At 36.8% G+C, this 25,486-nt stretch overlaps 1 protein-coding gene across 2 annotated transcripts in view; it reads right to left on the reverse strand.

The window, feature by feature from the left end:
* LOC136033823 (neurogenic differentiation factor 6-B-like) overlaps positions 1 to 17,842 on the reverse strand; it is a 90,261-nt gene extending 72,419 nt beyond the window's left edge. For both annotated transcript variants that reach the window (XM_065714753.1, XM_065714752.1), the window contains exons 1-2: positions 17,773 to 17,842; positions 9,892 to 10,079 (exon numbers count right to left, since the gene is read on the reverse strand). The gene's annotated coding sequence lies outside the window, so the exon portion shown is untranslated. The remainder of the gene's footprint in view (positions 1 to 9,891; positions 10,080 to 17,772) is intronic.
* Positions 17,843 to 25,486: the final 7,644 nt, after the last annotated feature.

The raw sequence follows: 25,486 nt of genomic DNA on the forward strand, positions 1-25,486 counted from the left end.
TTTTTTGTGCAATTACTTAAAGCTATGTATGGTACATGTCCTGGGATAATTATAGTTTAAGCTGAAATACAACTTTTTCTTGGGGAGGGGGTAATAATTAACATGGCTTAACACATCTGTTAGTTTATGCAATTTTAGGCCGCTCATGGAATATGCTTGAAATGGAATATGCGGTTTAATTTGGGACATGGCTCTTACAGTAAAGAATATTTTGAGTCAGTAAACTAGGTTAATTTATCAATGATAGAATTTTATAATATCAGAAGGGAGGGGGGTTATTTAGTTGTTATTCAAATACAGAGAATTATAGTAGTTTAAATTTGTGTATGCTTATCTTATTTTTTTGTAGGTGGAGGGTGTATATAGTAAGAGAGGCTTACCTGTTGGTATCTTTGAGACTTATCTATGACGTGATCCCTCTAGTCGATGTTCAGGATCCTCCGAAGGCAGTTGTTTTCGAAGGCTAGGATCCGTCTGTCTTGTTGCTGATTCAACTTCCAGCACTCAGTGCTGTAGAGAAGAGCAGAAAGGACGTTGCTGTTAAATAGCCTCAATTTCAGCTTCAGGGAATGCTTTTTCGATCGCCATACTGGCTTTAGTCGGTTAAAAGATCCACTGGCTTGCCCAATCCTCTGCTGCACTTCTCGCTCGCTTGATCACGTTTGAGACACCTGCATCTTTTTAGAAAACTTTCCCTATTACGTAGGTGCACCATACCGTTACAGGTGCGCGCATAAGACTCAAGTGCACGTAATAACGTCTTGAGGGGCCATTAGCTTCAAGTTTACCCCCTATGTGTGTTTTAAAACGAATAGAGGAGATACTACTTAAAGGGGCACTAGCTTCTTCAATTTCTAATCGAATGAGCCTTTTTAGAAGTTTCTACGACAACCAATTGTCATCTCAAAATTTCTATCAGATACATCTCGGAAAAACATGCGGTGGGGGGTATCCGCCCTCGGAGTACTTTGAATCTTCAAAAGGGTACTATAACTTCTGATTACCAGTCCAATGAACCTCCTCCTAATTTTATGCGACCACTGTTTCTATAAAAACTGGCTATTAGAACAAATTTCTATCTCACAACTTTTATTGGAAGTGTTTTGGGAAATACTGGGCTTGGGAGGGGGGCTAGTTGACCTCTATTCCCTTTCAACTGTTAAAAGGGGCACTAGCCCCTTCAATTCTCAATTAAATTAACCTTCTTAACGACAACAAATAGCCATCTCAAAATTTCTATCAGATGCAGTTCGGGAAAATATGAGGGAGGGGGGGGGGACTATCACCATCCGATCAATGTAAACCTTAAATAGGTCGCTAGAACTTCTCGCAATCAATCCAATGAGCTCCCTCAGAAGTTTATACGATCACCATTTTTAAATAAACCTTAAATGCCCCTAAAGCATAACTAACAACCCTTGTCCTGAGGGCTATAGGGGGGAGGGGTTGTGATCCTTAAAGACATTATTTCTGGTCTTTTCAACTACGTTGAACAAAACGGCTACTTAAAAATTCTGATCATACGTGTTTGGGGAAATGCTGGGCGTGGGAGGTGGGCTAGATGCCCTCTAATCGCTTTCGAGTACTAAAAGAGACACTAGCGCCTTCAATGTCCAATCGAAAGAGCCTTTTTTGAAGTTTCTACGACAGCAAATGAAAATCTCAAAGTTTCTATCAAATGCATTTCAGGAAAATACGAGGCGTTGGGGGGGGAGATTTCTGCCCTCTGATCACTTTGGGTCATAAAAAAGGTACTCGAACTTCTGATTACCAATCCAATAAGCCCACTCCGAAGTTTATACGACCACCCTTCTATCAAAAACTTTATGTGCCCCTAAAACCCTTACGCTGAGGGCTGTGGGGGATTGTTATCCTCAGAGACATAATTTCTGGAACTTTTAACTACACCGAACAAAATGTCTCAAAGTTTCGGTTGGATGTGTTCGGGGAAACGGTGGGCGTGGGAGGGGGGTTAGTTGCCCTCTAATCACTTTTGAATATTAAAAGGGACAGTTTAGTCAATTATAGCGTAAGTCATTGTTCAAATTTCGCTCCAATGGAATATAAATCCCAAACAAGAGTGTAGTATAAAGTTTGTTTTTATCACGATGCCTCGAGAACTTTCCAAATTTGTTTTGAACAAAAATTCTCAGTTCAAAAGTTTGTAAGGCATCTTAAAGTGAAACACTCTAAACTTCTTTCAGTGCAACTTCAGGCTAAGGAGCAGAAGTTAAGGGGGTTCTAGCTCCCTTCATATACACAATGTAAGTTCGCTTTAATTTATATATTGCCTTCACTTTCAGTTCAAGACACTCCTTAAAAAAAGAAGAAAATTTTTTTAAAGTGATGATTTTTAACATTCTTTTCTGTTCAGTTTTTATCTGGTAAGCAGAAAAGTCGAGCAACCAGGTAGCATGTGTGACATATTCTTTGACTTACATATTTCTTCCAAAAAAATCTACAGAAAGCTAAAGGAACTTTTCCCCATCACTATAGTACGAAAATCACCTCGTTTTGACTTGTGTTGCATAAAAGTATCCAGTATATTTTCTTTACAGACAACTTCGATGAAAAACGAGCCTTAAACAAAACGACACACCACGATGCAACCAATAAATAATACATCATTTTTATTAAACTAAGTCAAGATTACTTTTATTTTTCTATCTCACTTAATATCTTATCCTGAATAGCCAAACCCCTTCCATAAAGAAAAAGTGAACTATCTATAGCCTTAATCATATGAATAGTCAATTTTTTTCCTGCTATCTAATTCGCTCAAATATTCAAGCTTGGAAAATAAATTTTAACAGACAATGTTGATGAAGCTGTGATTTATAAAATGCGAAAAAAAATTTCAGAATTGGCAATAAGCAAAGCAACTAACAGCTGGGAAGTTATTTCTACTTTTGAACATGACCGGTTCCTTAATTTTTTATTTCATTTCCTCGGAGAAAACGACGAAGAACTAGTCAAGCATGAGATGTAGTTCTTCAAGGGTTTTCATTTTGGTGTTTTGCCAATTGGATAAATTATTCTCTTTGGAGAATAAAGTCTTTTGCGCATGACTGGATCAATAGTTAAAATCAATGATTTTACCTTGTCTTTGGAAATTGTTAAAATCCCCACTCTTGACTTTCAGTGGACATGAGAAGTGTAAAATTATTTCAGATTCAAGGTCATTGTCACCTGTTAAAGGTTAGTTATCAGTTTTTAAATGGATGTTAACTTAAAAAGAAAACGATAAAAAGAACAACAACGTCATTGTCCTTCAAAATCATTTGAAATTACAGTTTTTTCAACAATTCCAAGTATCAAAATAATACTGATCCATTCGACTGATAAACCGTCACCAGTAAATTCACTTAAGATTCAAGTTAATCCACTCGCTATGTGAATGTGTCCCAAGAAGGATATATTTGAAACCTCAGTCATTTTCTCCTCCCATTTTCTTTTCTTTTTTCTTGGTATGATGTTTAAGGTTATGCGAGTTTTTATGAACCTCCAAAGAAAAATTTTACTTCATCATAATAATAACAAAGTGAATTTTCTTTTTTTCCTTTGAATATAATATTCCTACATATACTTTCAATGATAATTAATACCTAAGCAGTCTCCTGAAGTCAAGAATGAGCCAATAGAGAAATCATGATTTTTAAAGATGAGTTTGTCTGAAGTATGACATGCTCATGGCCATATTGTTTTATTTAAACAAAAAATTTTTAATTGAATTATGGAAAACCTGAATCTTGAAAAAAAATACATCTTAAATATGAGATGAGAAAACAGTAGCAGAGATTTCTATACAAATTACAATGAAGAACAAAGCCAAATTCATAACGAACATAAAAAGCGAGGTTTGGCCTACCCTCAAATCTCCCAGAAGACTACAGTTTCATTTATGCTTTAATGAAAGGTAAATAGATCGCTTAGAACGAAAGTTTTTCAGCAAACTGATTTTTCTATACGCTTCAAAGAAATAAAATTAACCAGTTTAGCCAGTTCATTTCCTTAACACTTGAAAGGAGGCTTTTATACAATTTTTATTAAGATTGTTTTATTATGTGTTAATTGTAGGACTAGTTACAATGTTTTTCTGAATCCTTCTTCTAAAAACTAAAATACTGGAATGCCAAATAACAATTTATCAACAAATTTCCTAGTCCTACTTTTGAAACTATTGTTTAAAGATAATTTTGCCGAAAAATTGTGAATTTTAATCCTATAAAAATAAAATTTCATGATTTGGGGTGGCTGAGCCATCCGGCCAATATACAGTAAATATACTTGAGTCTTATTTCATCCTTTACTGTAGTTGATCATTTATGTTAAAAAATATTTTGATGTTCTGATCAGACGCAAATACTAATGAGTCTAAATAAATACATTTGCAGGGAATTAAAGATAGTAATTCTGTTTTGTCCTCTACAAAATAAAGTTTCTATTTTTAGCAGTTATATAAAAATAAAATAATTTTAATGATATTGATCAAGAAACAAAGTTGTTGGCACTGAGAGAGGCAGGGGCCTTGGGATCCATAAGTCCTCATTTCGTCTCCAATTATAGAATGTAACAATCAGGGGTTCGATTCACTAGAAAAGGTTTAGACAAATGAGAGACATTTTTGTGTCAAGTTGCAAGACAGCGAAGTTGCTGACCCAGCGGGTGTTCGATCAAAGCATAAAAGACAAAAGTTGAGATCTAAAAACCTTTTGCTTGATTTCCCCAAGCTGAATCATCTGAGATGGTGACCCCTTTGGTAGATTGTTTAAGAAGTGACTGAAAGATCCAGGGTGCTAGTATATGCTTGAAATTTAATAAACAGGTGTCCTAAACCAAAAAAGAAACTTTCCCGAAATAATGTTAGACTGCTCAAATTTACCTACCAGGCATTAACAGGCATCAAAGCTTCATTGTTTATGGAATCTATGACTTTGGAAAATTAAAGTTTGCTAGCATACCGAATGAAAAAAAATAAGTCTTTTAGAAAAAAATGTCATCGCTTAGCTGATTTTTCATGAAATTTTAATTGGAACAGGATACTAAGATACTTTGCTGTGGAAAGCAGGTTTACCGCTGAAACTCTAGTAGGTGAGCAAAGCTCCGAGACTGAGGCTTGGATGGGGTATATACGTCTTATAATATGTCTCTTTTCTTGTCTTGCATTGAAGCTCCTCCTCTTTAAGTTTGTAGAGATCATACAGCTTTTGCAAACATGACGAAGAAGGAATGCACGCCTCAGTAAATCGGCGTTTATATGTCCTGTTGGCAAGATACATCCCTCGTCAGTTTCATGTATGCACGAACAAACTCTTTTTGCAAAATTAAGGGGGGGAGGGGTTTTTGGAAGGGTCAGACACTAGATTTTCACCTCTAATTGTGCAAGTTGAGAGCTCGTTTAGATTCTGGTTCAAAACAGTAGCATTACTCCTGAGATTTGGCAAAAGGGATGGTAGTGGAGCAGCAACAAGCTTTACATATTTCCGGTCAAAACAAGGTGTTACGTACACAACTTTCTTCTGAGAACTTAGCGATGTAGTTTACGGTGAATATTGCAGGGTCTACTGAACCACTTTGGCTCTCTAACTATACTGACTGCAAATCTATCCGTAATTCTGTCCAAACAAGGCTTAACATATTCACCTTTCTAATTCCAATCGAGTTGGTCTGTAGTTTAGATTTCGGGTTTTCGTTGAGTGTAAGGGATACACGTCTTTTAATACATCCAGTCATACGCGGATTACCATCTATACAAATTATAATACCTGACTTCCAAGTTAATCTGGCTTCGTAAAGCTGTTCTGAGGGTTTCAATGCAACTGAACCCATTCGTAACTTATCCCCCGTGCAGCTGAGCCCATGTAACTGAATCCTCGTGCATCTGACCCCAGGAGCAACTAAGCCCCTGATTAACTGAACCATTTTGGAACTCAACCCTCGCGTAACTGAACCCTCGTGCATCTAAATTCTCGTAAAACTGGACCCCTGTGCAACTCAACCCCATTCAACTGAACTCTTATGCATCTAAACCCCGTGCAACTCAGCCCTCGTTGAACTGAATCCCGTGTAACTGAACCCCATGCAACTGCATCCTCTTGAAACTCAACCCAAGTTTAATTTAACCTTCATATTTACGTATGAACTTTATTGAATCTTCTTGCAACGGGAGATATACCGTAAGTGTTTACCGGCCCCACCCTCTTTTTTTTGTCAAACAGTTCGTGGTAACGAACTGTAGTAAGGAGCGACCCGGCTCAATAGAAACCAAAACTCTAAAAACTGGAATTTTGATACCAATAGCTACATCAAAAGAATTGCATTTTAATGCTGATTTTAAATATATAAGTTTCATCAAGTTTAGTCTTACGCATCAAAAGTTACGAGCCTGAGAAAATTTGCGTTATTTAAGAAAATAGGGGGAGACATCCCCTGAAAGTCATAGAATCTTAACGAAAATTACACCATCAGATTCAACGTATCAGAGAACCCTACTGTAGAAGTTTCAAGCTCCTATCTACAAAAATGTGGAATTTTGTATTTTTTGCCAGAAGACAGATCACGGATGCGTGTTTATTTGTTTATTTTTTTTCCCCAGGGGTGATCGTATCGACCCAGTTGTCCTAGAATGTTGCAAGAGGGCTCATTCTAACGAAAATGAAAAGTTCTAGTGCCCTTTTTAAGTGACCAAAAAATTGGAGGGCACCTAGGCCCCCTCCCACGCTAATTATTTTCCCAATGTCAACGGATCAAAATTCTGAGATAGCCATTTTATTCAGCGTAGTCGAAAAACCTTATAACTATGTCTTTGGGGACGACTTACTCCTCCAGAGTCCCCGCGGGAGGGGCTACAAGTTACAAACTTTGACCAGTGCTTACATATAGTAATGGTTATTGGGAAGTGTACAGGCGTTTTCAGGAGAATTTTTCGGTCGGGGGGAGGGGTTGAGAAGAGGGGGACATGCTGGGGGAACTTTCCATCTAGGAATTTGTCATGGGGGAAGAAAATTTCCATGAAGGGAGCGCAGGATTTACTAGCATTATTTAAAAAAAAATGAAAAAATAAATATGAAACAGTTTTTTTCAGCTGGAAGTAAGGAGCAGCATTAAAACTTAAAACGAACAGAAATGATTACCCATATGAGGGGCTTACCTCCTCCTAATACCTCGCTCTTTACGCTAAAGTATTTTTAGTAATGTCAACTATTTATTCTACGGCTTTTGTGATTCAGGAGTCATTCTTAATGAATTGGGACAAAATTTAAGATTTAGTGTAAAGAGAGAGGTACTGACGAGGGGGCGAACCCTCTCATATGTGTAATAAAAACATGAGAATAAAAAGTTCTTTACGTAAGCTAATTTGTAAGTTACGTATATCTTTTACTAATAAAAAGATTCTTAAAAAATTAAAAGTTCTAGTTGCCTTTTTAATTAACCAAAAAATTGGAGGGCAACTAGGCTTCCTCCCCCGCTCTTTTTCCTCAAAATCGTATATGAAAGGGGCTGCTTCCTCATCAACGCTCCACTCTTTACGCTAAAGTTTTTTACTGTTTTAAAAAGAAGAGTTGAGAGAAAGAGTCAAACTTTAGCGTAAAGAGCGGGGCGTTGATGAGGAAGCAGCCCCTTTCATATTCGAAGTAATTTCTGTTCGTTTTAAGTTTTAATTTCGCTCCTTACTTTCAGTTGAAAAAACTTGTTTATTTTATTTAATCAAACAGTTCGTGGTAACGAACTGTAGTAAGGAGCGACCCGGCTCAATAGTAAACGAAACTCTAAATAACGGAATTTTGATGCTAAAATATACATCAAAAGAATCGAATTTTCATGCTGATTTTAAATATATAAGTTTCATCAAATTTGGTCTTTGCCATCAAAAGTTACGAGCCTGAGAAAATTTGTCTTATTTTAGAAAATAGGGGAAAACACCCACTAAAAGTCACAAAATTTTAACGAAAATCACACCGTCGCATTCGGCGTATCAGAGAACTCTATAGCAAAAATTTCAAGCTCCTATCTACAAAAATGTTGAATTTCGTATTTTTTTGCCAGAAGACAGATCACGGGTGCGTGTTTATTAGTTTTTTTGTTTGTTTTTTTCTTTTCCTCCAGGGGTCATTGTATCGACCAAGTGGTCCTAATGGAAATGAAAAGTTCTAAAGTTCTAGTGCCCTTTTTAAGTGACCAAAAAGATTGGAGGGCACCTAGGCCCCCTCCCACGCTCTTTTTTTCCCGGATGGAAACATGGATGATGAAACCCGGATGATAAAGTCACCGGATGAAAATTTTGAGATAGCCATTTTGGTCCTCATAGTCGAAAACCATAATAACTATGTCTTTGGGGATGACTTACTCCCCCACAGTCCCAGGGGGAGGGGCTGCAAGTTACAAACTTTGACCAGTGTTTACATACAGTAATGGTTATTGGGAAGTGTAAAGACGTTTTCAGGGGGATTTTTTTTTGGTTTGGGGGTGGGGTTGAGGGGAGGGAGCTATGTGGGAGGATCTTTCCTTGGAGGAATATGTCATGGGGGAAGAGAAATCCAATGAAAAATGCGCGGGATTTTCTAGTGTTACTATAAAAAAAAACATGAAAAAATAAACACGAAAAAGTTTTTTTCAATTGAAATTAAGGAGTAGCATTAAAACTTAAAACGAACAAAGATTATTACGCATATGAGGGGTTTCTAAAAATACTGTAGCATAAAGAGCGAGGTATTTAGGAGGATATAAATACCTCGCTCTTTATGCTAAAGTATTTTTAGTAATTTCAACTATTTATTCCACGGCCTTTCTGATTCAGGGGACATTCTTAAAGAATAGGGACAAAACTTAAGATTTAGTGTAAAGAGCGAGGTATTAAAGAGGGGACCGACCCCCTCATATACATAATAAAAAAATAAGAATATAAAAGTTTGTTACGTAAGTTAATTCTTAACTTACGTATATTTTTACTAATAAAAACGTTCGTTGAAAATTAAAAGTTCTAGTTGCCTTTTTAAGTAACCGAAAACTTGGAGGGCAACTAGGCCTCCTTCCCCACCCCTTATTTCTCAAAATCGACTGTTCAAAACTAAGAGAAAGCCGTTTAGCCAAAAAAAGGAATTAATATGCAAATTTCATTTTAATAATTTATGTGCAGAGAGCCAAAATCAAACATGCATTAATTCAAAAACATTCAGAAACTAAATAAAAAAGAACTTGTTTCTTTTTTAACTGAAACTAACGAGCGACATTAAAACTTAAAACGAACAGAAATTATTCCGTATATGAAATGGGTTGTCACCTCCGCAATCCCTCACTCTTTAAGCTAAAGTTTGACTCTTGGCCACAATTCTAATTTTTAAAACAATTAAAAATTTTAGCGTAAAGAGCGAGGCGTTGAGGAGGGTACAACCCATTTCATATACGGAGTAAATTCTGTTCGTTTTAAGTTTTAATGTCGCTCCTTACTTTCAGTTAAAAAAAACAAGTTTTTTTTATTTAGTTACATCAAAAGAACTGGTTTTCATGCTGATTCTAAGCATGTATAGTTCATTAAGCTTAATTTTACACGTCAAACGCTACCAGCTTGAGAGAATCTGCCTGATTTTTGAAAAATAGGTAAAAACCCCCAAAAAGGTAAGCGAGATTAATGTAAATTACACCATTATGTTTAGTATATTAGAGAACCCCAACATGGGACATTCCTTTCAACAACGTGCAATTTTGCATGTTTTCTCGAAGAAAGATCAGGGATACATACTTTTTCCTGGGGTAATTGTATCTAACCGATAGTCCTAGAATGTTTGGAGGGGGGTCGTTCAAGCGATCGATTATCGAATAATCGAGCATCGATTATAAACTCTGAGATACCCAATCAATTTAAAAGTATAAAAAACTATATAAAGAGCTTACCAGTCGCGAAGGAAATATGCCGCACGCATTTATTCGACGGAACGAATGGAGGAGGGGACTTTGGCTCTCGGCTCCTTCCATCTTATAAAACCATTAAAGGCTTTTCATTTCAATTTCATTTCTCCGTATTAGTTGGCTGTAACATTGTTTAACCATAATTTTTCGAAATGAATTGACTCTTCTTGTATCTAAAAAGATCGCTAGCAAATTAATTAAATAAAATTAAAATAAAATTAAAGACATTTAGCACTAGTGCATGTAATTACAGAGATAGAGAGAGAGAGAGAGAGAAAGAGAGAGAGAGAGAGAGAGAGAAAGAGAGAGAGAGAGAGAGAGAGAGAGAGAGAGAGAGAGAGAGAGAGAGAAGTTTACTAATATTAAATAGAAGACATTACAGAATACAATTCAAAATCGAATTACAATACACATAATTCCCCTTGAAAGGCTTCATGGTCAGGGATACAAGGGGGATAAGAAAAGGAAATTATTATACAAGCAATAAATTCAATATAGGCAATCACATATAGCAGTTTACAGGCAATATATTTATGGGGGATACAATAAGCAACAACTAGAAGGAGAAAGAAAAAAAACCTAGAGAACATACCTGAGGCCTGGGAGCAAGCTCGCTTAAGAGATTCAGGAAAAATACCTTTCTCGAAAGACAGATTGACGAGCTTAGTCAGTGGTGACAGAATAGCAGGCGGAACAGCACGGGTAACCCTTGTAGGAATTTTGTCTGGTCCTGAGGAGGATGATCCTTTAAGAGCATTCACGATACGAGCTACCTCAAATTCAGGAACAGAATTCAAGACCATCGACTTCAAACACGAGGGTCCAAGAAAGGCTCTGAAATCACAACGAGAAGTTGCAGAGCTTGCAGAGGAAGCAGTTACCTTTCCTATATTAGCAAAATAAGATGTAAGTTCTAGCTGAACACCTACATCTCCTTGGACGGTTTTACCATCGATTTTCAGCATTGATGGAACTGAAGGCAGAGGGGGAGTAGGTCTAAGAACTGAATTAATTAAATACCATGTCTTCATTACATCCTTCCCACATTCAGAAAATTTCCTATGATAATACTGAGACTTTGCCTTCCGACACAGAGAATTAAATATATTCCTATAGGCCCTGAATCGTTCGAGATGAGCTAAAGATGGTGAAGCCTTGTAAAGCTTCCACAAATAATTTTTCCTTTTCCAGCTTCTATGGAGACCTGGACTCATCCATGGATTCAGTGGTCCTATCCTTTTCGAAGTATGGGGCACTGAACCCCGATTGCAAATTTCCAGGATTCCTTCTTTAACTAAATCATAAAAGGAATCAAAAGGGTAATTAAAATCTGAATCAGAAACCAAACTACCCCATGGTACATCAGCCAGACGAGAATTAAGTAGACTTAGCTCAGTATCACCATAACGGAAAAATGGGAGATTAGATGGTGATGCTATACGCTGCGCTTGCATTCTACTGCTATCAGCACTCTTATATCGTGAAATAGCGGGAAAATGATGTGAGAAATATCACTAACCAGCACCAAACTATCTAAAACATCTAGTGACGAAAAAATATTATCGATAAGAGACGCTTGTGTTACTGCAACTCGGGTTGGTATACAAACTGAAGGTAGAGTTCCCGAAGAGAGCATCATTGACAAAAAATCAATAGTTGAAGCAGAATTTTGATCCAGCAGGTTGAGGTTAAAGTCACCCATAAGGATTAGTTCATAGGGATGTTTTCGGACTGAGTCCAAAACTTCTTCCAGAATTTTCAAAAACGAAGGAATAGATCCACTGGGAACCTATAAACCAAACCCACAACTAAACACTTAAGCATTGATTTAATCTCAATGAATAGGGATTCAAAGATTCCTTCCTCATTTTTGCACAAATCATTTCGGACATTATATGCAAGGCGATCAGCAATATAAAGCATAATCCCACCTCTCGCCATCTGTTTCCTATTCAGCCTCTCCATCCTATACCCTGGAATATCTAGAAGGATATCCTTTTTTGAATCCAGGAAAGTTTCACATAATCCTATAACATCAGGAGTTCCAACACTAACGACCCGTTTCAGTTCATCAAAAGACGAGCAGAGTCCCTGAATGTTCAGATGAAACACAGAGAAAATATCATCTCGTTTAGAGGAGGCAGAACCATTTAATTGCGAAACATACTTACTTTTAAAAGCCGAATTAGAATCATTATTCATCTGATTTCTATTTCCAATTGAATTATTAATAATATTTTCAATATCTAAAGGATTATTTGTAAATCAAGTAAACGATCCCCCAAAGAGTTGATACCAGCCTGGCCACTACTCATGGTGGATGGCAGTTCCGCCCCACGACCAAGCCCACCAGACCTAAGGTATAAGAAAAAAATATAAGGAAAGAAGAGTAAAAAATATTATAATCAAGGTATGGATAAATAATGATAATAAAATCAAGGTAAGAATAAATAAGAAAAAACATGGAAAGAGAAGGAAAAAAACAAGGAAAAACTAAGAAATCCTCCCCCCATACCTCTCCCATTGAAATGTAAAAGCACTAAAACTCACAGTAATTGGGTTTGTTCTAATAGTATACTGTTGGTACAAAAAAAAATAGCAATACAATAAAAGAGACACAATATTTGTTGTAGCAGAAGATACCACTATATAAGTCACTATTATTATTTCTATTGCATCGGACCAAACTAACTCAACAAATAATTCAAGCAATACTTTTTTCTTATCAAAACACAAAAAGTGTCCGGGCTTCCAGAAACTCACTTTGTCATGTAATCCAGTCCATAGAATTGCCCCGGCCATTTCCTTGCCTTCGCTGTCGTGTCGTTGCGTTTGAATTATGCATCGGCACTGTTTCTGTTTTCTGTTTCTGTTTCTGTTTTTTCTTGCCTGTTTCTGCCTGTTTCTGTTTCTGTTTTTACAAAAAACAGAACAGAAAACAGAAACAGGCTACCTGTTTTTGTTTTACCTGTTTCTGTTTCTGTTCTGTTTTTTTTTCATCTGTTTTTTTCCGTTTCTGTTTTTTTTTTATCTGTTTTCTGTTTTTTTTTCTGTTTTTTTTTTTTTTTCAAATTCCGCGCTATCTAGCGGGCATGATACCGAAACGCATGATACCTACCCGTGCCTACCGTACCGGAACGCACATCTAGCGGGCATGATACCATGATACCGTTGATTTTTGAATTTAAACAAAAAGGGAATAGTTGTGGGAAAAGTCAAAGTCATGGCCAATTGTAGAAAAAAGCTAAGACAGATTGTCCAATTAAGTGGGCAACCCAGTCAAGGTTAATTTTACCCCTTTGATTGCCGTTGTGACTGTGTCCCATTTATGCTACACCTCTCCGTCCATGCATGTCCCTTGACAATGCCAAAATAGAGTCAACCCGTTGACTACGGTTGACTACTTGAAAATTTTCCTCTCATGCAGGTCACTCCACAATGCTCAACTAGAGTCAACCTCTCATGCTAATTCACGGCGGGGTAAATCTGAGCGAAAGAGAGAGATAGAGAAATAGAGAGAAGCTTGAACGCTATACAGTGAACATGGGCTAGATGGGAACCCCATATGACAATGTCTCTACTGTTGGTATATGTGTAGCGGATGGCTATTACCGCTTGAGCAACGGTCTAACCATTGACGGCTTTAAGGATTTGTGCTTTAAGCGGCAAACATGGGCTCAATGAAATCCCATATAAAAGAGGAATATAGCGTTGGTATTTACTTAGAGCAGTGGTTCCCAACCTTTTTCGGTCCGCGTACCCCTAGTCAAGGCCCAAAAAGTTTGCGTACCCCTTTCTTGAGAATCGTTGTTTTACTTTTTTCTTAACTAAAATCAAATTTTCAAAAACACGAGATTTATTGTCCAATATGACGGTGCTTAAATGTACTTACAAAATCAATGAGAAACTTGAGGCTGCTTTTTTGCTAAAATATTATCAAATCTTGGCTCGATGTCACTAACGGCAATTATAAGGTCATTTTGTACACTCAGTCTGTTTCTGTGTTTGGTTTTGATCAATGACATTGCCGAAAATGACACTTCACAAAGGTAAGTGGATCCGAATGGTAACAAAGCAGACATGGCGATTTCACTTAGTTCCTTGTATTCTCCTTTCACCTCCAGCCAAAACTGGGAAACAGTTACATTTTGGAATTTCAGTTCTAAGGCGCGATCAGTGGCAAGTTCGATCAGATTCTCTGTAAGCTTGTCACTAAGACCGGAGCTTGAGGTCACGTCTTCAACAAATGGATTTTGGATCCAATCCTGCGTTCTATCTTGGTTCATACTCGATGGGAAATATGACACAAGTTCATCTCGCAACTTTGTCAGATGCTCCCGAATGCAATCACAGATTGTGTTGAGGTTATCAATTTCACTATCGTCCGCAAACTTGTCAAGGGTCGGGAAGACACTAACGCTGTTTCTTTGACCTTTTTAAGCCAGAACTCCAATTTCTTGATGAAAGCACACATCTTCGAATTCAGGGAGAGTTCGTCCGTCCGGAAACCTTGCATTGACAGATTCAAGTCATTCAGTTTGTCGAAAATATCCGCAAGATAGGCCAGGCTGCAGACCCAGTCCTGGTTTTCAAAAAGTGAACTGAATGCAGATTTTTGCTCCAGAAGAAAAATTGGAACTTCTTGTCGAAGCTCGAAAAGTCTGTTTAAAGTCTTCCCACGAGACAACCAGCGAACTTCTGTGTGCAGAAGTAAATGTTGATGTTCTGAATCCATCTCTTGGCACAGCAACTTGAACATTTTTGAGTTCAGTGGTCGGGCTTTGATGAAGTTGATCACTTTTACAGCCTCGTTGAGGGTCTCGTGCAGATGTGCGTTCATCCTTTTCGATGCAAGAGCTTGCCTGTGAATGATGCAGTGCAACCACTTCACCTTTGGATTTTTCTTCCTTATCCAGGCCATGAGCCCATTGTTCTTCCCTGTTAGGGCGGCAGCTCCATCACTGCAAACTGATAGACACCAGTCCCACAAGATGCCCCCTTCTGCGAAGAATTTGTCAATCACCTTGAATAGTTCTTCTCCTGTTGTTCTTGACTGTAGGTTTTGACAAAACAGAATATTTTCTCTTATGTCAGAACAATCTTGATATCGAACAAAGACGATCACCTGGGCTTCACCTGACACATCCGTGCTTTCGTCAAGCTGTAACGCAAACATCTTCGTCAACTTTATTTGCTCAATAACCTGCATGACAATATCGCTTGCAATGTCTTCTATCCTTCTTGAAATGGTATTGTTCGACACAGGTATAGACTGAAGGGCAGTAGCAGTTTTCGTGTCAAACATTATTTCACTGACTTTCACTAGTGCTGGTAATATCAGACATTCGGCGATGGTGTGCGGTTTTTTCTGTTTCGCAACTAAATATGAAACAGCATACGAAGCCCGGAGAGCCTTTGAAGAAACTGATGCCACTTTTGCAATTTCCAAACAGTTACTAGCGAATGCTTCTTGTTTACGCTTGAAAAACTCTATGGGCTTACCGACATGAGAAGGGTGCACACTACTGAGATGCCGGTTCATATGCGCAGGTTTCATGGAACTGTTGGCCAAGACTTGACCACAAAGAACGCACTGTGCATTCACTGGATCAGACTTTGTCGCACTAAATCCGAGCCCTAGGTATTCTGACAAATATCGACGCACTTTGACCGATGATTCGTCATATTTCTTCTTCTTAGGTGCAGGTTCAGAGTTTTGGGGACCATCATTCGGCTTCTTGTTATTCCTGATCAGGAATCTATCCATCTTTGTTTGCAACCACAATTCACGAACTTCGTGTTTCAACAGATGACAAGATACTGAAGTCGCTGAGTTTAAATCGAGACCTTACGGCTATGGAGAAAAATTAGCGGGTTACTGAAAGCGAAAGTTTTGAAAATGAGTCTTAAATTACGTACAATGGGTTATGTTATCTGATTTTGAGGGAAATGTTGGAACTGAGTCAGAAACAAGTTTTAAAGATGTAGACTAAATTAATTTTGGGACCTTCGCGTACCCCCTGCGAGGGTTTCGCGTACCCCCTGGGGTACGCGTACCACCGGTTGGGAACCACTGACTTAGAGCAATGGGTTACCGCTAGAACAGCGATCCAACAAGCCACGGCTTGAAGGCATCTGTACTTTAAGCGGTGAACCTAGACACCTTGGTATGTGTGTAGCGGAGGGTTATTACCACTTGAGCAATGGTCTAACCATAGAGCGTTATAGAGCGTTGGTATTTGCTTAGAGCAATGGGTTACCACTATAGCGACGGTTTAAATAGCCTCTAACTTAAGCGGTGGACATAAGCTAGATGGGATGACTCTGTGTCTGTCTGGTATATATTAGCAAGCAGCGGTCTAAGTAGCCTCGGCTTGAAAGCATCCGTGCGTTAAGCGGTGAATATAGTGTTGGTATATGCTTTGAGCAATGGTTTACCGCTAAAGCAACGGTCTAAGAGCAACTAGGGTAAATTGTCAATTATAAATGACATTTAAGCTTGAAATGAATATAGCGTTGGTATCACCCGATTGGACACATTTTATGACAAATTTCGCCCCCCCCCTAAAAATACGCTAGTGTGTTGAATTACACGAATTTGCTCATCTTTTGTATGTGACTACAAGGATTTAACAAGAAGATGTTTTCTTTCCTATTAGAAATAGAAGAAGTAAGGAAAAACAGGAAAAAACAGCTGTTATAACAGCTGTTTTTCTTAAAAAAACAGCTGTTTTCTGTTTTTTCGAAAAACAGAATAGATTACAGAAACAGGTCACCTGTTTTTGTTTGACCTGTTTCTGTTCTGTTTTTTTTCTAACTGTTTTTTTCTGTTTCTGTTTTTCTCAAAAACAGAAACAGTGCCGATGCTTAGTTTGAATCAGGCTACTAATATCTGGTGGGATTTCATCAAACAAAAACATTTCCACTGGCCCTTCCTTAAGGTGACGAATTCATAGAGATGGTGGTATAGATCTCGCAATCCAAGTTTCAAAACCTGTTTTTTCACGAATACTGGTTCGGATAGATAAAAGTTATTTTCGAACTTCTCGAACAGACGGGGGAGAATCATCGTATAGAAAACATTCTGATTGCCCATGATAGTTTTTCCACGAAGATTTCGAGCCTGTTTTAGAACTGCCACTTTCAGCTCCCTGTTCTCCATGATAAACTTTATCAGCTTTTTTTCAGGCTTAACATCAGCTATCGTGTATTTGGGTACCTCATGGATTCCAAGGCATGACGAAATTATACTATCGAAAATCGCCTTAGCGTTTACAGTATCAGTCGCTGTCACGTTCCATACTAGAATATTTTTATCAATTTCCTTACTTTCCAGCTTCATCATTGTATGCCTTAGGCTAGATAACTGCGATTTCAGTAAATAATTTTCATCAACCAGCACAGAAATATGATTCTTCAAATCATTGGTTTCTACCTCAAGGCTGATCACTTTAGGCTTAATACCTTCCACCTCCAATTTCGATTCCAATACAGATTCTTCGATCTTAGAAATCGTTTGATTTAATCCTTTAAAATTAACATTCAGCTCATTTAACGTAGTTGAATTTTCTTTAACAGTCTGTAAAACTAGACTCAAACTGTCAGCTAGTGATTTCAATGAGATTCCTTCCATACTACTGGATGTGAGAAAAAAACTCGTCAGATTTTTCCTTGTTTCTCTTTCCTCCCATTACACAAAATAATAATTGAACTCCAAGAAAAAATAGACTGTAGAAATATACTACCACATAAAACTCCTTTAATTACTCACTTTGCGTAATATTGGCATCTGAATCTATCCAAAAAAATTTCGACAGCAAATTAACCTTGCTGAACACTAAATGAACACAAAGTAGGAGTATTTACCTCAAATGCATTCTTGTTTTATCAAAACTTTGTGAGAGTAAATCTGGTTTAAGATGTTCACTGAATGAATGCTATATGTGAACTGAGTTTTCGTTACTGAATTAGTTTCGAGACTTAATACTTATTGAATTTGAAAAATAACCCTGTTAGCTATCGGTTTTCATAATTTGGGTTAAATATTGGTGTTGAAACGTATACATAATACACAAATAAATTTATAATAGTCTACACTTTGTTTGAATGTTTTGCTTGGTAAATTGTAAATTGTTGCTCTTCCAATCCAGGTTAAAACTTGTCTGGTGTGAATTATATGTTTAATGAAAAAACTATGATGAATGAATGAATTAATGAAATGTATTTAGTCAATTACTTATTTGAATTATTCGAAAAAAATACATAAGACCAAAATGGTTGTAAGAATATAAAAGACACTGACCAAGGGCTATTAATATAAAAAGGTACAGATTCCACCCGTGCCGCACGCATTTGCTCCTGGAAAGTAACGTAGACCATACAGGAGAAATGGTTAATTCTCTTAAAGGGAAATGGTTATTTCTCTTAAAGCTTTATTTAATTAAATAAAAAACAAGTTTTTTTCAACTGAAAGCAAGGAGCAACATTAAAATTTAAAACGAACAGAAATTATTATGTGTCAACACCTCAACACTTCGCTCTCAACACCTCAACACCACATTCTCAACACCTCGCTCTTTTCGCTAAAGTGTTTTAATACTTTTGAAAAAAGCTTGTTATTGTTCAAATTAAACGACTCTTGTGTTCCAGGAATCGTTCTTAAAGAATTGGGACCAAATCCAAACCTTAGCGTAAAGAGCGAGGTATTGAGGAGGAGGCTACCTCCTTCAAATACGTAACAACGTCTGTTCGTTTTAAGTTTTAATATTGCTCCTTACTTTCAGTTGCATTTTTTTATTTCATTTCTGATGGTTTATTAAATAATCCTCGGAAATCTGACCCCATCTCATGGAGAAATACCCTCCCCATGGATATATCTTCTAGGCAATTCAATCCCGGTGAAAGTTTACCCTTTAAAACTCCACGCGCAAAATTGAGACGGAAAAAGAAAGCAAACAATAAAAAAAAAGTTTTTTATGGGTACTTTGGCAAATTCCCCCAGAATACAATTTCCTCTGGCAAGTTTACCTCCTGGAAACTTCCCTCTCCATATGATGCATAATATGGCTGTCTCAAAATTTTAATCAGACAATTTCGGGGAAAAGGGGTGGGGAGGGAGCATAGTTGCCCTTCAATCTTTTGGTCACTTAAAAAAGGCTCTAGAACTATTAATTTCCATTTGAATGAGCCCTCTGACGATATTTCCCAGGGATGATCGATGCGATCACCTGGGGAAAAACATACAAAAAGCAATGAACACACATCCGTGATCTTTCTTCTGGCAAAAAATTCCAAATTCCACATTTTTGCAGATAGAAGCTTGGATCCTTTCCAGTAGGGTTTTCTTATACGCTGAATCTGATGGTGTGATTTTCATTAAAATCCTATGACTTTTAGAGGGTCCCCCCTTTTTCGATAATAAGGCAAATTTTCTCAAAGATTAAGACTAAACTTAACGAAACTTATGTATTTGAAATCAGCATAAAAATTCCATTCTTTCGATATATCTATTTGTATCAAATTCTATTTTTTAGAGTTTCGGTTACTATTGAGCCGGGTCAATCCCTACTCATAGTTCGTTACTACGAACTGTTTGATACCTGAATCACGTTGATATTTCACGAAATTATGTTTAGTGACGTATAATTCAGCATCAGCTATTATGAAGGACGGTTCGTGGACTATTACATAGGTGGGGGGGGGGATGCCAGAAGTCGAAACGAGCTCGTTTCAAAGCCCAATTATCCTAGCTCTTAATGTACTTCCAGATGAATATGAGAAGGGGTAAAAGAGAGGTGGAAGAGAACAAATCTTTCATATTTGTTCGTTTAAACTAGTCCTAAATAAGGGAGCTGCGAGGTAGTACCTCCTTTCTTGTGGCGTAAAAATGTTTCTTACATTTATGAAGCTTCATTTAACTAAACTGATTTCCTTAATAATTCATAAAATTATGTACAATAACAAGTAAGTGCACATCAGCTTTTACAAAGGAAGGGCAGTGGGTCATTTTGTCGGTGACGAAGAGGGGGAGATTGCCTCAAATAGTACATTTTAATGCCAGGATATCTTGATTCTCATTTAGCCTTTAGGTAAATATAGAATTAGTTTTGGGGAAATTGAAGGGTGGAGGTAGAAATTAATATCCATTCCCCATTGATTGATTGGAATATTTTGGTCAATGCCCTTGTGATTGGTACAGGAGGGAAGGATAATAGCACTCCTCTAATTGCAGCCATCTATCTCTATTTAGCATAAAAAGTAACATTCACGTGCCTACCGGCAGAGATGTAGAAACGTAAGGTGGGGCATTATGAGCCTCACCAAGTAATTTCTTGGGTGGGGGTTGTGTTTGGTAATAACTACCAGAAGGTTTGCTTTCAACCACTTTAATATGCCTCTTGTCCTATTTATATACAATGTTTCAAGGTATTTAAACATATGTATACACTGTATTCAAACATTATGGAACTCTATTGTAGATGTCAGATTGGCTTCAGCCTCGTAGAAGGTGAAAAATTACGTAGGATTTCCATTCATATGAACAGTTAATATCCACCTGAAATTCTTTAGTAACAATAATAATAAGAGCTTGTTCAACGAAACTTCTGTTCATCGAAAATTTTGACGAAATATTAAAGTTTCGACCAAATTAGAATCCAATATGCGAACCGTAAAGCAGAAAAAATGGAAAAGTGTTACGCTACCAATCAGTTTTCAGTTACATAGAATCGATAAATAAAATTTAGCAGCAAGAAATCGTGGGCTGATGGGGCCGGTAGCCCACATCATATTTGCCTAGTGGACACTATAGCTATCGGCTACTATAGTTAGGCTACTGTATATTAAAGGCTACTATAGTTAGGCTACTGTATAGTAAAGGCTACTATAGTTAGGCTACTGTATAGTAAAGGCTGCTATAGTTTTCGATACCAGACCAAGTCCACAGGAAATAAAAAGAAAAGAAAAGAAAAGAACCTAAAACATACTTCAGACAGGAAAACTTTCTGTTGCTCACCTAGTGGATGATAACCAATACTTCTTGCACACAAGATTTGCGGACTATTAAAAACTTCCTTAACTTAAACTATTGCTTGCTTATTTGGAATAAGCAAGCAAGCTTGGTTCTGACTTAGAACGCTGGGTTCTGGCTTACAGTTTGACTCCTTGTTAGAGGAATTAAATTAATACTGATAATAGCAATAAAAAGCCTATTGAATGTAATTCAGGAAGTAAAACCTTCTTACGTACTCCTGGTGAACGTTCTCGACCGCAAGGGGTGAACTGGTATCATGTAGCCTACTATAGTTATCCGCACCATACCAAGTACACAAGAAATTCATAAAAGCTTTTGAAGGTATTTCAAATCTTATTTAGAATAACGAGTTCTTTCAATTTTAGATTTGATCGATTCTGACTTAGAGTTTAACTCCATGTCACTTAGGAATAAATTTCTAAGAAAATTATTGCCCTTTAAGGTACTTTCAGAAAGAAAAAAAATTACTGCGCAGAAATCAGAATGTTTTTTTCTGCTTTGTTAGAGTTCACTTCGAAAAGTTAGTTTTTTCTTCTTAATACCGAGGACAGCTTGGGGGACATCCTTGAATGAATATCTGGTTATGTATTTTCGTTCCGTTTGTCCAGTGGCTGTAAATTACCCTCATTTCTTGGTTATTTTTTAATTATATTATTTTGTTCTTTGTCAAACGTCATGTATTGTGGTCTTTAAACGCATTAACTATTAGGATAATGTCTATTAACGTAAATTGTCCTTGTTTCAGCACCGGGGTTTGATTATTCTTCTCTTCATATCTGTCACGATGTGAACGACCTGATTCACATCTCTCACGAACTTATCTTATCTTAAAAAATTTGATGATTCTGAAAGGTTTGCAAAAAAGAAAGAAAAAAACAAGGACAAATTCATGATTCCAAAGCCTAAGTTATGCTTATGTCTATGCTTATGCCAAATTATGCTAAGCTTATGCTTATGTTAACTTATAAGGTATGTGAGGGAAACACACACACACTTTCCAGTGAACGAGTAAAAGACCTCGAATTGAAAGTAGACACTATTAGTTACAAAATGCCACACACACGTTCAATTCACGTTTTTGCTGGAGTCTTAAACAACTTATCAGAGGGTCTTCTAGCATTCAATGCATTAAAGTGATGAAATCAATGCTGTTGTCAATTTAACCATTATCAATCCACGAACAAAATGGCTTAGCATCAGACAATTTATAATAATTTCATTGGAAGTGTAGCAAAAATGCTCGAATTATGAATTCGAGCTAAATTATTGTAAACAATGAAATTTCAGGAATAAGTGTTGCTCAGGAGAGAAACTGCTAATGTTTACCGTCAAGGATGGGTTTCAGTGTGTGTTATAAGTATAATGTTGCTCTTTAAGTTTTTAAAAAACAGCTTGCCGGGATTTTATTTAAAACAATCAAATCAGGCTTCGCACATTTCATTATTTGAATCTATAGTCTTGCTTAAAATCACTTTTAAATTAGGAAAAAATAACAATTAAAATTGATATTTTTTTTTCGTTTATGTCGTATGTTTGGTATCCACTTTACTTTGGCTCCAAGATTATAGCGTAAACTATAATGTTTCAACCGTGAAGGTGGAAGGTTCTTTCTGGCCCAGCCCCTCCCAAGAAATCTCAAAGTTTCTACCATCGTTCCCCAAAACTCCAATAATTTTCATGTATTTTACCGTTTTCGTGTTTTCTTATTCACTAAATGAAAAAGGTAATATAGTGTTTAAAAAATTCGGAGAATTAATCCTGCTGCTTTGACGCGTATTAAAAAAAAAGCTTCTTCCAAGCTGATAAAAACCACCACCAGGCTGAATCAAGTTGAATCAAGCTGCTTCAATTTTTTCCCATAAACAGCATGTTTGATTTTTTTTTTTTTTTTTTTTTTTTTTTTAATACTATGTAAACTCTATAGCATGCTTTTATGTAAACTACACAACAGCTAGATAATGTGAAGTTTGTTACTACCGGTCATTGTATATTTTTCTAGGGGGCCTATGACCCCCCCCCCCCCCAGTAAAAATCTCACTTCTCCTGGGAGGGGAGCAAAGATATAATGGTACAATGATAAAATTACAGTTAAAATCCATTAAAATCAAAATCATTTTTGGCATTCTTATTCTTGCAATTTAATTTAATCTGATACCCTGCGATAGTAGTTTCTGAATATTTTTTCGGGTGTCCTATTTAACACAGGACTTATTTCATTGTAATATGTGTTTTTCTTCTGGTATAAGCTACAAAACAAATACAGAGCAGCATTGATATACAAACAAATTATGTCATCTAGATGCATGTTTGAATGCATTTTTGACCTTTTTAAGTAATACTAAAGTTGCACAGTCGCCTAGACGCACTGAGCCCTTTATTTTCTCGTCTCAAACTCCCAGGATCATTTTAATTTCAACTTACAAGAACCATGGTCTTTTTAGGATAGTCTTATGTACGAATCTATTTTTATCAACAAGGATATACTAATAAACGGAACATAATCGTAGCCAACGGTTTTGCTGTTTAATCTTACTACATCTGCTCTTCTCGTGGGACAATACAAGAACATTGACTGATCACCCAGCATCCCTAATACGTCTAATAAACTCACCTTTCCCCGACAACCGTTAGTCGAATCGCCTATCCCTTGTCCCCTCGATTTTTGTGCCTGTTATGCAAAAAGGGTTTCTCATTAAGCTGAAGCACGCGCTGACTATTTTCATTCAGTTACTTAATCAAAGCTTTTCCGTTAATATCAATATATCGATTAGACTATTGTTTGATGTATCGAGTCTGGATCGTATGTGGGGGACGAATTTAAATGGACTTTTGCATGATGAGTATATTGGGAAAGCTTTTCGCTTCAGGAAGTAGACACATTAAGTCAGAGCACCTTGAATGCAGCTAAGTAAGGTCAATGGCTCAGCAAGAATTAATACCAAAAATCACGCAAGGAGCGAAATAGTTATTATTGTAATAATGGTGATAGAAGCGAAGTATGCTCTAGCTCTGATAAAAGTTACGCAATTCGGTTTTCAGAACAATTAAAGTGAACAAGCTTGGAACCTGTATAATTGATTTCCATTGGGGAAACAACCTTTATTTACCCTCATTGGCAAATATTTTTTTACCCCTTTTTAACCTGGTTCTAATTCCTTTGCCCTTTTCACCTTATCACTTTTAATTTAAACTTGTTAAATAATAATATTTTAAATGAGCCTTAAATAACAAGTCTCATTGTAATAATCTGAAATTTAGTTTTTAACAAGAAAATAAGGTTTTCTGACAATGCTGACGCTTCTACAATTTCACAAACAAACACTATTTACCAAGTAGTGCACCGAGCTGCCTACAAATGCCCACAAATAGTAGGCACAAAGTAGCCCTTGCAAATAGAAACCGAAACTAAAAAACTATTTTTTTTTATTACAGTAACGGTTTTTAATTTTTTTTCATCAAATGTTTTGATTTTTAGTACTAATTCCAGATGCGTGAAACTCATTAATTTGACAATGTGATTCCCATAATAAAAAATTATCTTGTTTTGAATTAGTTTAAACTGAATAAAGAATTTAAATAAATATGTGATTTTAGACATTATTGAGTATTTTTTTGTGTGTGTGAGGATTGAAGTGGTTTGCTCCTGTATGAAAAGGTGGGGACTAGTAAGGATGTTTTTGTTGTTAGGGGCCATGGTCGTATCTAGAAGTGGAGGGGGGCCATAGTGCATATTTAGTTTTGAGGCGATAAGGGACTCAGCATGCATTTTTTGCATAGAGATGAGAGATTGTGCATGTTATGACAGTTATAATTTTTTTTACCCGAGTGAACTGAACTGAGTAATAACAAAGCTTGGCGCATTCCCCTGTAATCCCCCTAGAAAATTCCCTCCCCCCTCTACCGTAGAAAATATCCCCCCGGGAATCTCTTACCACATTTAAAATTGAGCAGCCAGAGGGAACACTGAGACAAATTAAAAGGATGAAGAAAGGAGAAGATATTCCACCTACATTCCAAAATATGGAATGTAGAATATTTGGCGTGGGATCAAACTTACAATTTTGATTTGAAGCTAAAATTAACCTAAAAAAAAGGAATTTTGATAACAGTTAATGGATCCGAAAATTGGCTTTTTATGCTGATTAAATAAAAAGGATCAGTATTTCAAGTGTAAGTAAGGAGCAACATTAAAACTTAAAACGAAAGATATTATTCCGCATGTCAGAGGAGGTGCTGCTTCCCCAATTTTCGCTCTTTGCATTCAAGTCTCAAAGTTCTTTAAAAATACTTCTCATTCAAATTCAACGGCCGTTGTATCTGGACAGTTTTTCTTAAGGAATTTTGACAAAAAATCAAACTTCAGCGTAAAGAGTGAGGTTTTAGGAAGGGGTAGCGGTAGCTCCCCTCGTGTACTGGATAGCTTCTATTAACGTTAAGCTTTAATTTTGCTCCTTATTTTCAGTTGTGAAAAAATAGTTCTTTTATTTAATTTCTGACCGTCTTTAAATCATATCAGGAAACCCCAACTCCCCGTGTAAAAATTCCCCT

This window comes from Artemia franciscana, chromosome 12 (genome assembly GCF_032884065.1).
Source record: "Artemia franciscana chromosome 12, ASM3288406v1, whole genome shotgun sequence".
NCBI classification, from domain to species: Eukaryota; Metazoa; Arthropoda; class Branchiopoda; order Anostraca; family Artemiidae; genus Artemia; species Artemia franciscana.